Here is a 12,638-nt window from a genome sequence, read left to right on the forward strand (position 1 = left end):
TAAACTGCAAAGAGCCCTTTCAGTTCTCAGTTGTTACACTGAGGGTGAGAAGCTGATAAAATTACTGACATTAGAAAATATCTACTGACAAAATATAGAAACCTTTGCACACGTGATTGTGAATGTTTCCAGAAACTGTTACGTTTGGTTAGTGGACCTTGAATTTAGCACCTGTGCAACTTCTGCTGGAAATGTGTGTAGGCTTCTGATCTGGGCAGGTGTGACACTGTTTGCAGGGGGAGGTGACACAGGGACAGGAAACTGCAGAAGGGTGTTACTAGGCTACAGACACAAGTTCAGTTTACAGCTGGGACACTTCATTTAGGACCAAGGTAAATTAAATGTGATTTATTATATTACATTGATATATACTATAGGTCTTTTTTGTAAACTACATGTTACTGCACTTTGAACAAGTTGACATCTGTAGCCGGCACTGACAGTATCAGTTTCCAGCAATTATGACAATTATGCTGCAGAGCAGATGTGTCCTCCTGACTTTAACTACTGAAGTGTACGTATTTTGTATTAGTTCAGTTTTGTGATTTATCCAGATTAAGGGGGATATTTATCAAAGCTGGGAGAGAGATAAAATTGTGAGAGATAAAGTACCTACCAATCAGCTTCCAATTTACATTTTTCTGTGTTTAAAAAATTATAGTTAGGAGCTGATTGGTTGGTCATTTATTTTTTACAATTTTATCTCTCTCCCAGCTTTGTTAAATACTCCCTTAAAATAGAATTAAAGAAGAAACCCTTGACCTTATTTTATACACTTCTGATACAAAGGGATTGCAATACATTCGATGGCAGCGTGCACTGAAAGATTTATCGGAGGATGGGTTGTTCACAAAGGCTACCTCTAGCTGTGGATGGTCCAAGAATGTCTGAGTTCCCAGCTGGAGAAACTGTGGTTTCAGGATGCCTACAGTTCATCAAGTGTTTATCTTAACGTCTTCTCTTTTACAGTTAAGTCACCTGCCAGAAAAGGCATTGGGATGCGTATAGACAGAGATTTCAAGAGCAATTGAGTGGCTTCAACAGCCGCTGCCTAATACACAAGAGGTGTCAGAGTAGTGAATTCCAAGGTTGACATTGGCTGGCTAGGGAGTTGGTCTTTATAGAAGAATGTAGAGTGAACATCTCACAAATGGGAGGGTCCCTGAACACTGGATCATTGGTATAGTACATCAAAAGTTCTCAAACTCGATTCCCGGGAGCCCAAACAGTTCACGTTTTCCAGTTCCCCTCACACAAGTGAAATAACTAGCTCTACATGTGGATCTTTTAAAACATGTCAGTGAGTAATGAATATACCTGAGCACTGGCTAGGTGACCTGGAAAACGTGAACTGTTTGACCTGATGATTGAATTTGAGAACCAGTGGTATAGTGGATGGGATTTTACTGTATATTTTGTAAATTTAGCTTTTCGTTAAGTGTGATATTATATTACGGTTTTATTACATTCAGCACCTACAGTAAAAGGAAGCAAAGTATAGTTTATCGTTTGTAAATGTCAGGTCATAATGATGAGTTGGGTACGGGATGCCGGCGCTCCAGATTCCGGCGGTCAGAACACTGACGCTGGCATCCCGAAAGGGTTAAAATACTGACAATGTCCAGTAAGTACCCTAACCCAACCCCTGCCCCTAAACCTAACCCTCCCTCCATTCACCCTAAGCCTAACATCCCCCCCTAGTGCCTAACTCTAACCCTCCCCCTAGCCCCACTACTTAATGTCGGGATGCAGGCGCCGAGATTTTGTCTGGTGTCGGGATTCCGGCGCTGGTATTCTGAGCATTCGTATTCCGATAACAACCAGCATTTCAACTACTTCCCCATAATGATGTCTGTATAAAATTATGGGAACTCAATTATAGGCATATAACATATAGCACACTTATGCCTGGAAATTAATACATTTTAAATGAGTTTTACATATATAGCATGATGAATATGAAGAGAAATTGCATTCTACATTATAAGGGATGCCCATCCATAGATATATTTTGCCACTAAGGGGTCTATTCTTTATCACTTAATTTCTACAAAAGCAGTGAAAATGAACATTTTCACCTGCATTTGTAGAAATTAATTTATAGGCCATTCATCAAGAAGGTGTAGCAGGAGATATCACAGATACAGTATCTCCTGCTTACCTTCCTCTCCCGGAATGGCCCGCTGTCCCCATACACTAGTACCACAGATATCTCCTGCTTACCTTTCTCTCCTGGAATGGCCCGCTTTACCCATAGACTAGTATCACAGATATCTCCTGCTTACCTTCCTCTCCCGGAATGGCCCGCTGTCCCCATACACTAGTATCACAGATATCACCTACTTACCTTCCTCTAGCGGAATGGCCCGCTGTCCCCATACACTAGTATCACAAATATCTCCTACATACCTTCCTCTCGTGGAATGGCCCGCTGTTCCTATACACTAGTGTCACAGATATCTCCTACATACCTTCCTCTTCCGGAATGGCCTGCTGCACCCATACACTAGTATCACAGATATCTCCCACTTACCTTCCTCTCGCGCAATGGCCCGCTGTCCCCATACACTAGTATCACAGATATCTCCTACTTACCTTCCTCTCCCGGAATGGCCCGCTGTCCCCATACACTAGTACCAAAGATATCTCCTACTTACCTTCCTCTCCCGGAATGGCCCGCTGTCCTCATACACTAGTATCACAGATATCTCCTACATACCTTCTTCTTGTGGAATGGCCCGCTGTCCCCATACACTAGCGTGGGGACAGAATTCATCAAGCTCAAGTTTGATTGCGGGAGCATTCGCTATCTTCAGGTGGCGAGTACTGCCACTACCCGCTCCTTCCATATGGGAGTCCCGGGTCGTGAAAAGGGATCCTTTCGGATACCTCCACCCCTATCTGGCTCCTTCCGCTGGAAGTAGGGGCTCTTGTGCATATGTGTGACTTGTAGGTCAGATTTAATATGTGCAGAGAAATTTAGATTTGGGAGGAGTGTATCCAAACTGATATCTAAATTGCAGTGTAAAAATAAAGCTGTCCAACATTTATGAGCTACATGCAAAAGCAGCCAGTATTTACCCTGCATGCAAAAAAATGTATGTATTTGCAGCCCTTGCATTGCTACATGGTTTGTCCAGGTGCACAGTTACTTTCTCTATCTTACTCTATTCCATACTTGCCTGCTTTCCCCGGACTGGCGGGAGCCTCCTGAAAATCAGGTGTGGCTCCAGGCACCTCACAAAAGTAGGCAAATCCCCCGGGGTGGCGGCCGCCCCCCCGCAACCCCCCTGTGAGTGCTGCAAAAGTGGGTGGCCCGGGGGTGCAAGGACGCGATTCGCGATGAATCGTATAATCATAACCTCACCCTCTGCTTTAAAATGTAGGTAATATCGGCATTATAAAGCAGGGGGCAGGGCTACGGTGATGCGGCGCGCCCCTGCTCTGCTTGCTTAAACCGCCCCCACCAGCCCTGTTGCACTGACCTGGCAGCCCCCTCCCGGAGGGTAAGGTAAGTATGCTCTATTCCAAAATCTGAATCAGGCCCTGAGTACAGTGTGCCTAATAATGTGTGTTATTACTTGCTGTCTTTGTGGAAGTATGCAGTTATTTCACTAGAAACTGGCTCCCTTTTCTGTCTGTCTTAGATAATGTACTGTACAATCCTTTAGCACTGAATCTGTCTGTTTACTTGCATTAAATGAAAGAAAAACCATACTTACCGACATTCTGACTGGGAGGCAGCCAGGTTGGTGCAGCAGGTGGCGTGGCGGTGGCATAAGTGGTCGGTATGGGGGTATGGCAGCGGGATTGCAGCCCTGCCCCCCAGTTTTACAATGCCAATATTATCGACATAGTAAAGCAGGGGGCAGGGCTAAGATGACGCAATTCAACGTAAATTGCGCCACCCCCCCCAGTCTGCCCACTTTCGCTCAAGAAGTGGCTGCGACCTGGTGCAGGTGGGGGGCGCGGGTTGCAGTGGTCAATTCGGGAGACTTTCCTTCTCTTGCAGGGGGTCAGGAGTACCAGCCGATCTTCAGGAGGCTTCCGGCCATTTAAGTATGAGAAAAACATTACCGCAAATATCATTGAGAAAGTTTCCATATAACCCTCCAATGACCTAATGTACTATAAATATTTATGGTGTACATATGGTGTTGGCAATGTTTTTTTTATTTTGGTGCCATACATGGAACATTACAAGTCAAAACAATATCTGGTGTGCCACCACCATTACAAGATATTAGTCTCTGAGCAGAACTAGCTGTGGAATGGTTCACACACTGTGGATAGGCCTCATAGCTGGTGTGGATAAGCCTCATAGTTCCCAGACAACTGCAATTGATAAGGATATAAACAGACAATAAGCATCTTACTCAATTATGCAAGCAAGGCCTTACTGTATTCAGACTACAGTATGGGCCTGATTCACTACGGATCGCAATATTCAACTGCGATAGTATGCTAATCCATAGTGATCGCAATGCCGCAGCACTACTTAAGGACGCCCACTTCACCTACATGCACATCCGTAATGGTAAGCAAGACTGCCAAAACATCGGTACAATCGAGTACCATCTGACCCATACGCATAGTTAAGGTCAGACCTCACTCAGGAATTGCTCACTTCAGCGCATGCTATGAGGCCTCAGGCTGCGTAGGGTATCGCAGTGGATAATTTATGCACACCCCTGCAATGGCGTTGAAACGCACTGGAATGCCTGCCTTCGGCCGACCAACCCCTGTCACCACCCACAAATGGCCATCGTTGGGTTAACCATCGATGGTTATCAATTGTACCATCGGTGGTTGACCTAGATGGTATGCATCCATCAGCTGTCAACCATCAATATTTTCATCTACCGATGGTCATTTCTGCTTTAATATGTGCTTGGACATTGCTTTGTGCCATCAATGGCGGAGAACCATTGTATTTCCAACATCGATGGCAATACCCATCAATGGTCAATGGCGATCCCTATCTCTCAGTGTATGGCCACAATAGCAGGCTGTCAGATAAAATATCTGTTGTTCTGACAGACATTTTATCTGACAATGTATACCCAGCTTAAGTAAAATTTAAAAATCCCACCTTCAAACCAATACAATACAGGCTTTCAAAACAATATGCTGAACTGCAGCATTGGAATGTATGTTAGGTACATGTTTGCAGCTTCATACTGTAAAATAAAGTATTTTACAACAATCTTAACAGTGCATGCTATTATTATTATACTTGTAGGCATATTATTGCTGGATGTTTGGATTAAAAATAAAATAAATATCAAGCCAATAATTAGACACATTACCTGTAACATACATACAAGATAAAGTATTGTATAGAAAAAACACAATCAGGGCGCTATACTACCGAGGAGGGAATAAATAATGGTGATTACTACTCAGTAAACAGGACCTACTTAATTTAAGAGACAATACAGAGGTAAATCAATCAGATCTTAGATGACTGCTGCTACCAATCGAAGAGCTGACCCTCATATACAACATGAAAAAAGAACACAAGTGGAAGCGCTGTCTCTGAGAATCTCAATAATAAGTGTAATGGTGTCAACTATTGATGTTAACCTAGCATAATAAACATAAATTAAGATGGTAATTAATGGACAATACCATAGGCAAATCTATGAAAAACTTTATATGGAGAGAAATATAAAAAAAATGCAGATTTAAAAAACACAGATAATGGAATAACATATAAAGATAAAAATAAAATGAAAATGAAAACCAAATGAAATTAAATACACATAAATTGCAATGATATAATAATAAAAAAACATCTATTAGCTTGAAACCATCTATTTGGTAATGTGACAAAATCGTATAATAGTGGCTTACTAAATTTAATCTTATAAAATCAACCTGTAACCCAAGTTTTGACTAAATTGCCACACACTTTCAATAGACTGCAACAATGTTGCCAATTGATGTCAATAAACGTTGGAAGTTGTAATAATAGCCACCTGGGGTTCAGCTGGGCTGAAGAAACGGCAAGTGCCGAGAAACGCGTCAAGCTCACAACCCCCGTTTTGCTGATTATGCACATCTGAACCTCACGTGGGTGAATTGTTTACACACCGCAGCCCAACTGGAGCCGAACTAGGAGTTTCCGGCTACCCAGCTGAACTCCAGGTGGGCTTATTTCATCTGCAATACAGCCTGACGGGAGCCGGACTAGGAGCTCCAGGACACACGCTGCAGTTATTGCTGTCCCGCTAATTAATTTAAGAGCACTGACAGTCCACTACTAAGCGGCTACGAGTGCACTCGGTAAGGATATATCCCGGACGGCCGAAGGCTGTGGAACTCGTTTACTAGACACTGAGGTACCATTATTATTATTTCCACGGAGGCCATGTACCATTGGCTCCAGAGTGTCCGTTTGTCAGGACACTACATATGTACTGTTCCTACACCCCAATCGGGTCTCCTCTATAGGCTGAATCGGGATTATACCAGCGGTGTCACAGGGACATAACCCCGGTGTCAATTCATGTGCATTTGATGTGCCACTGTTTTCTATAATTCCTTTCATGACTGGTGGCTATTATTACAACTTCCAGCGTTTATTGACATCAATTGGTAACATTGTTGCAGCCTATTGAAAGTGTGTGGCAATTTAGTTGCCAACAAAGGCATCTGTCCAAACTTGGGTTACAGGTTGATTTTATAAGATTAAATTTAGTAAGCCACTATTATACGATTTTGTCACATTACCAAATAGATGGTTTCAAGCTAATAGATGTTTTTTATTATTATATCATTGCAATTTATGTGTATTTAATTTCATTTGGTTTTCATTTTCATTTTATTTTTATATGTTATTCCATTATCTGTGTTTTTTAAATCTGCATTTTTTTTAATATTTCTCTCCATATAAAGTTTTTTATAGATTTGCCTATGGTATTGTCCATTAATTACCAGCTTAATTTATGTTTATTATGCTTGGTTAACATCAATAGTTGACACCATTACACTTATTATTGAGATTCTCAGAGACAGCGCTTCCACTTGTGTTCTTTTTTCACAAAGTATTGTATAGGAATGGTTTGATAGAAATGTCATTGCAGAGGCATTGTGAAGAGGAATGAGGAAGTTTAGATTTCCCTGCCAACCCTGTAATTAAAAATACCATTATTTAATAATCTCATTGTTGCTAGGACACCGTGGTGGACTCATACTTAATGCCCAATGGAAGGCCCTTGCATATACATATTAATGTACAATTTATATTACATATCTTCCAACCCCCTCTATTTACTCCTAATAAATAAAATGGGAATTTCATTCAAAAATGGTGCCTAAGTGAAATAATTGCACTGGGTACTAAACCTTGCTGCAATACCTCATGATGTTGAAATGGTTGTTCTGTCTTAAATTGCATCTAACACCTCTTTTATACCAAAGTTCCGTCTGAGCCGGGGGTTGGAACAGGGGCCCTGATTCAGTGCTGGACGCTCTGACAGAGCGCTTGCTCTGAATCAGGGCGTCTTTTTTTTTTTTATGGAGCGTCCTCCTGGCCGCTCGCATTGCTGTGGGATGTCAAGACCATCGCGACCATCGGGCTTGTGACGAGACCCTTGTGGTAAGGTCTCGTGGCCGCAAGCCCCAGACAGCTTTCGGCTGTGATGTCAGTGGGGCCACCCCCAAACGGTAGGCGTTCTCATGGGAACGCCTCCACCAGGGCAGCCACCCCCCGGCCCGCCCTCCAAAGGGGGGCGTGCTGTCACTCAACATCAACAGCACGCCCCCTTTGGTGCGAGACCGGGAGTGACGGATTGCCCGTCGCTATCCGGGTCTCGCGCATGCGCATGATGGAGCCAGCTTCGTCGTGCGCATGCGCTCTGGACCACCATGGACATGGTTGCGAGCGTCTGAATCAGGCCCAGGGTTCCAATCTGGATCAGACCTGGAACTTACCCCTTACATACTGCGGCGCTGACCCGGGATATTCCCGAGTCGGCGCCGTTCACACCGGAGACGAGTCTGCAGTGACCCGGCTTTTCAGGTATTGCAGTGGACGCTTGGAGATCATGTCATCTCCAAGTGCCACTGAAGCTTGCCAATCGGGAGGCATGCGGCACAATCTGGGTCATCGTGACCCAAATCGTGCTGTTTACACTGCAGGGTGCCAAGGGAGCGACCCGTGGCCAACCCTGCAAAGTACCCGAGTTGGATCCCCGGGTCGATCCATTTACACAGACAAATATCCCGGGTTGATCAACCCGAGATTTTTAGATCGGTGTAAAAAGGGTATTAGAAACACACTGGTGCTGCTGTTAAAAAGACAAGCTGTGAATGGCTATTTGTTTTTATTTTTATTAGCAACAACTGTAACCTTATGCTGCGTACACACTAGACGATAAAAGTGACCATATGAACGATATAGATATCGTTCAAAAATATATTGTTCATATCGTCTAGTGTGTATGGTCTGAACGACCAATGAAGGGTGCTCCTGCGGGTCGTTAACAATATCCCCAGTCAGCTGTACATGCAGCTCAAACTGGGAATATCGTTAACGATGCCATGATGCCGAATGCAGTATGTCATGACATCACTCCCATAGTTCCGCGGAGCGGGAACCGGGGACGGACGGCAGCAGGCACTGGAGCGCAGTTTAAGGTAAGTATTTTTTTTTTTATGTGTTGTGCGGGGGGGGGGCTTACTACAGGGGGCAACATATGGGGGCAGTATTGGGAGCACTACAACTGGGGGCACTGCAGGGGCCCTTACTACTGGGGGCACTGCAGGAAGCATTACTATTGGGGGCACTACAAGGGCATTACTACTGGGGGCACTGCAGGGAGCATTACTACTGGGGGCACTGCAGGGCCATTACTTCTGGGGGCACTGCAGGGAGCATTACTACTGATGGCACTACAAGGGCATTACAACTGGGGGCACTACAGGGGCCCTTACTACTCTGGGCATTGCAGGGGGAATCATCCCTTTAATTTGGGTCATGTGAATACTATTAGGGCGCTGTGTATGTGTCTGTGAGCTGGGCGGAGGGTTTGGGAGAAAACAGGGGCGGCATTGTGAACCTTTGCCTAGGGCGCCCTGAAACCTTGCACCGGCCTGCATATGCGTCTACAAAGTTGTACGTAAAACTACAGGCAATATGCTCTTTAGTTTGTCAGGTCCAGATAATAAGCTATACAGAATATAGTATAGGAACAACACTGTAGATATTTATTTTTTTGTACAATTGTATTTATCAAAGATTAAAGAGAGATAAAATTGTGAGAGCTAAAGTATTAACCAATCAGCTTCTAAGTTACATTTTAAAAGCTGTGTTTGCAAAATGACAGGAGCTGATTGGTTGCTACTTTATCGCTCACAATTTTCTCTCTCTCCAAACTATGATAAATACCCCCGTCAGTCTGTACATATACAGTAAGAACATAAAACAAAATTGAGGCATATGCATTTTTAAGATGTATCCAGCTATTCATCAGTAGCCAGTTTACATCAGGCATACCAACACCCAGGACACTTATAAACATAATTAGATGGCACTGCCCTAAAATGAGGTGCTTTTGGGACATGGTACATCGTTTAATTCTCTTCCTCATGTGCGTTTCACTCCCACACTGCCTCTCATATTCCCTCCAACCACGGCCCATTCCCAATAGTTATTAAAATACTCAAGCACTTATTTGTAACATCCTTAACACGGCTAACTGCGCCGTTGTGGCTTACTGGAAGAAAGTAGACTCCCCACTCCTCTTCTGCTCTACACAACTCCTTTTGGCACACTTACCATTTAGAACATATTACTAGCTGCCCACACAAATTCACTGGAATCTAGTCTCCCTGGATTTCTTATCATGAGACTCGTACTTGACAATCTATAGCTCCTCGTTATATGCAACACTTGCCAGCAGTCTCCCACCCCTTTTCCCTCCTTTCCCTTACTAACACTTCCCTTCTTCTCTGACTCCCCCTCCTCTTTATATCTTCTCCCCTCTCTCTTCTTCCGCCTGCTTCTGCCCATTCAAAATATTCTAGTATCTCCCACATCGCTATTTCATTCTTGCCGATATTCAGCTCCCTCCTTCCGGGAGGGAGCTGAATGCCTGCAAACAGTGGGGGGCGTGGCCGGTCAATGGGTCCATTTGGGGGCGGGACCAGGGGCGGAGCTGCATGATTGCATTATCATGGCCCCGCCTCTCCTCACAATGCCGAAAATAAAGGCATTGTGAAGCATTCACAGCAAATTGCATAATAGGGCCCCCTGCTGCGGGGGTTTCTAGTAAGTAGTTGGGGAGGGCAGGCAGCAGCCGGGAGGCTTGCCTGCCTTTCTGGGTGGTCAGGAGCGGCACCCGATATTCGGGAGGCTCCCGGCCAAATTGGGAGGGTGGGCAAGCCTGCGCTATTTTGCTTTATATGAATATATTTGTATGCCGATTTCAACATTGTGTGATCATTGTCAGATACCATTTTCATATTGTTTTGTACTGGTATGTTATGTATTCTGATAAACCTCAATAAAATTATTTCTCAAGAAAGTTCAAATAAAATAAACACATTCAGTCAAAATAAAAAAATGTTTTAACATTTTAACACCAGCATCGGCGGCAACCCCACCACCACCCACTGGCGTCTCCCCGGCGGCAACTCCACCAGCACCCACTGGCGTCTCCGAGCCGCGTAAGTAAAGTACACCACATTGTTTTCTACAGCACTGTATCGCTATCCTTTTTTACCCTTGTCAGTCTCTCTCTCTCTCTCTAAATCCGACACATCACATCAGAAATCCGAACCCGCTCACCCCTAATATATATATATATATATATATATATATATATATATATATATTATATGTATATATATTAGGGATGTGCAGGCTCGGATAGGTTCGAGTTTGCACGTGGAGTTCGGATTTTTCCCTCCAAAAAAACGGATCTCAGAACGAGGCAAAACGTCATCTTACATGGACGAACATCATCATTCCTGGACAAAAGACCAGGAATGATGATGTTCGTCCATGTAAGATGACGTTTTGCCTCGTTCTGAGTTCCGTTTTTTTGGAGGGAAAAATCCGAACTCCACGTGCAAACTCGAACCTATCCGAGCCTGCACATCCCTAATATATATATATATATATATATATATAAACATATATATATACAAACAATCAGAGGAGCGGCACTCCCTTGTAAAAAATCACACAAACCACAGCAGTGATAATAGAACGTTTCAAAACTTTAAGTACTATCTTCAGCTATACAGCACATACACATACATCTTACCTTAATTACACCCCACTGCCCAATACACAAGAAGCGCGCCAGACAGGACACACGAGGCCAGCTGGCGTCGCATCCTGATGATGTCATCAACAAGCGCATCATCAACAGCTGATCCCAATCACCTCACCATAGCAACAAGTGAACATATACAGATAACGAGCATGAATAAAGACAACATTATCAGGCTAACAGAATAAGATCCTCGGTGATATCAGGCACGTACACATGCATCTAAATGATCATTACCCATTTAAATCAAGCAATATGGTGGATTGATATAAACAGATTCCATAGAATACATAATTAGATTTTTTTCCTAAATATTATACATCATAACACAGGTAACATTATAGCAATAAAATGGTCACATAAAAATTAATTATAAAAAGCACCAACATTACATGACAAAAAAAGCATGTGATTTAAATACCTGCATATCAGAACGCATGTTAGCCAAATAGCATGCTAGAGGTCATAAGACATTAAGATTTTCACATATTGAATATATCGCCTGTTAGCATGACTATGACATATTAAAAGCATGATAAGCCCAAAGATTCATTGAGCCCACGGGGTGCAACCACATCTAACCTGTGAATCCACCTTGATTCACACTGCAACAATAAACAGTTTCTATCTCCACCTCTATTTAGTTGAGGGATATGATCAATCATCCTATAGCGAAGTCATGCCAAATTATGTTTGAAATCCACAAAGTGGCGAGCCACTGGTTGATCACTTGATCCACATGACAATGCAGCGCGTATGCTTGACTGATGCATTGCCATGCGTTCCTTAAATTTCCATTGGGTTTTGCCCACATAAGAAAGCCCACAAGGCCATATAATCTGGTAGATTACAAATGAACTGTTACAAGTCAAGTGATGTCGAATAGAAAAAATTGTTTGCCAGAATGAGGGTAAGTAAAGATCTCTCCAGGAATTAAGTACCGGGAGGTTACATAGGAACATCTAAAGCATCCATTTTTCACCACCGACAAAAAGTGCTTTTTAGTGGCTATTACACCACAGTTAGAGATGTCAGCCTTAACAAAGATGTCCCGTAAATTCCTGCCTCTGGAATAACATGACATGATATTAGTATTAGTTAGACCCAGGTTCTTGTCATATTTGACAATAGGCCAATGTTTTTTAGAGGCCCTATTCACACCGGGAGACAAAACATTAAACTTGTTAACCCACGGCAATATTGTTTTCTTATCACAGGACTCACGTTTCATCAATAATGACATACGATCAATTAAGATCACTTTCTCCTTGGTGGTAGGCAAGCTTTTACTGCTGTAGCCATGTAATATGAATTTATCAATGAGGGCATCAATCTGCACTAGGGCCTCGTGTT

General features: G+C 43.2%; 1 protein-coding gene across 1 annotated transcript in view; it reads left to right on the plus strand.

Moving 5' to 3' along the window:
• The first annotated feature begins 272 nt into the window (after positions 1 to 272).
• The window catches only part of PIK3R6 (phosphoinositide-3-kinase regulatory subunit 6), a 160,469-nt gene continuing 148,103 nt past the window's right edge, over positions 273 to 12,638 (plus strand). Inside the window, exon 1 of the mRNA XM_088468468.1 lies at positions 273 to 332. The gene's annotated coding sequence lies outside the window, so the exon portion shown is untranslated. The remainder of the gene's footprint in view (positions 333 to 12,638) is intronic.

Source organism: Taudactylus pleione, unplaced genomic scaffold (genome assembly GCF_031769625.1).
Source record: "Taudactylus pleione unplaced genomic scaffold, aTauple2 ptg000012l, whole genome shotgun sequence".
NCBI lineage: Eukaryota > Metazoa > Chordata > Amphibia > Anura > Myobatrachidae > Taudactylus > Taudactylus pleione.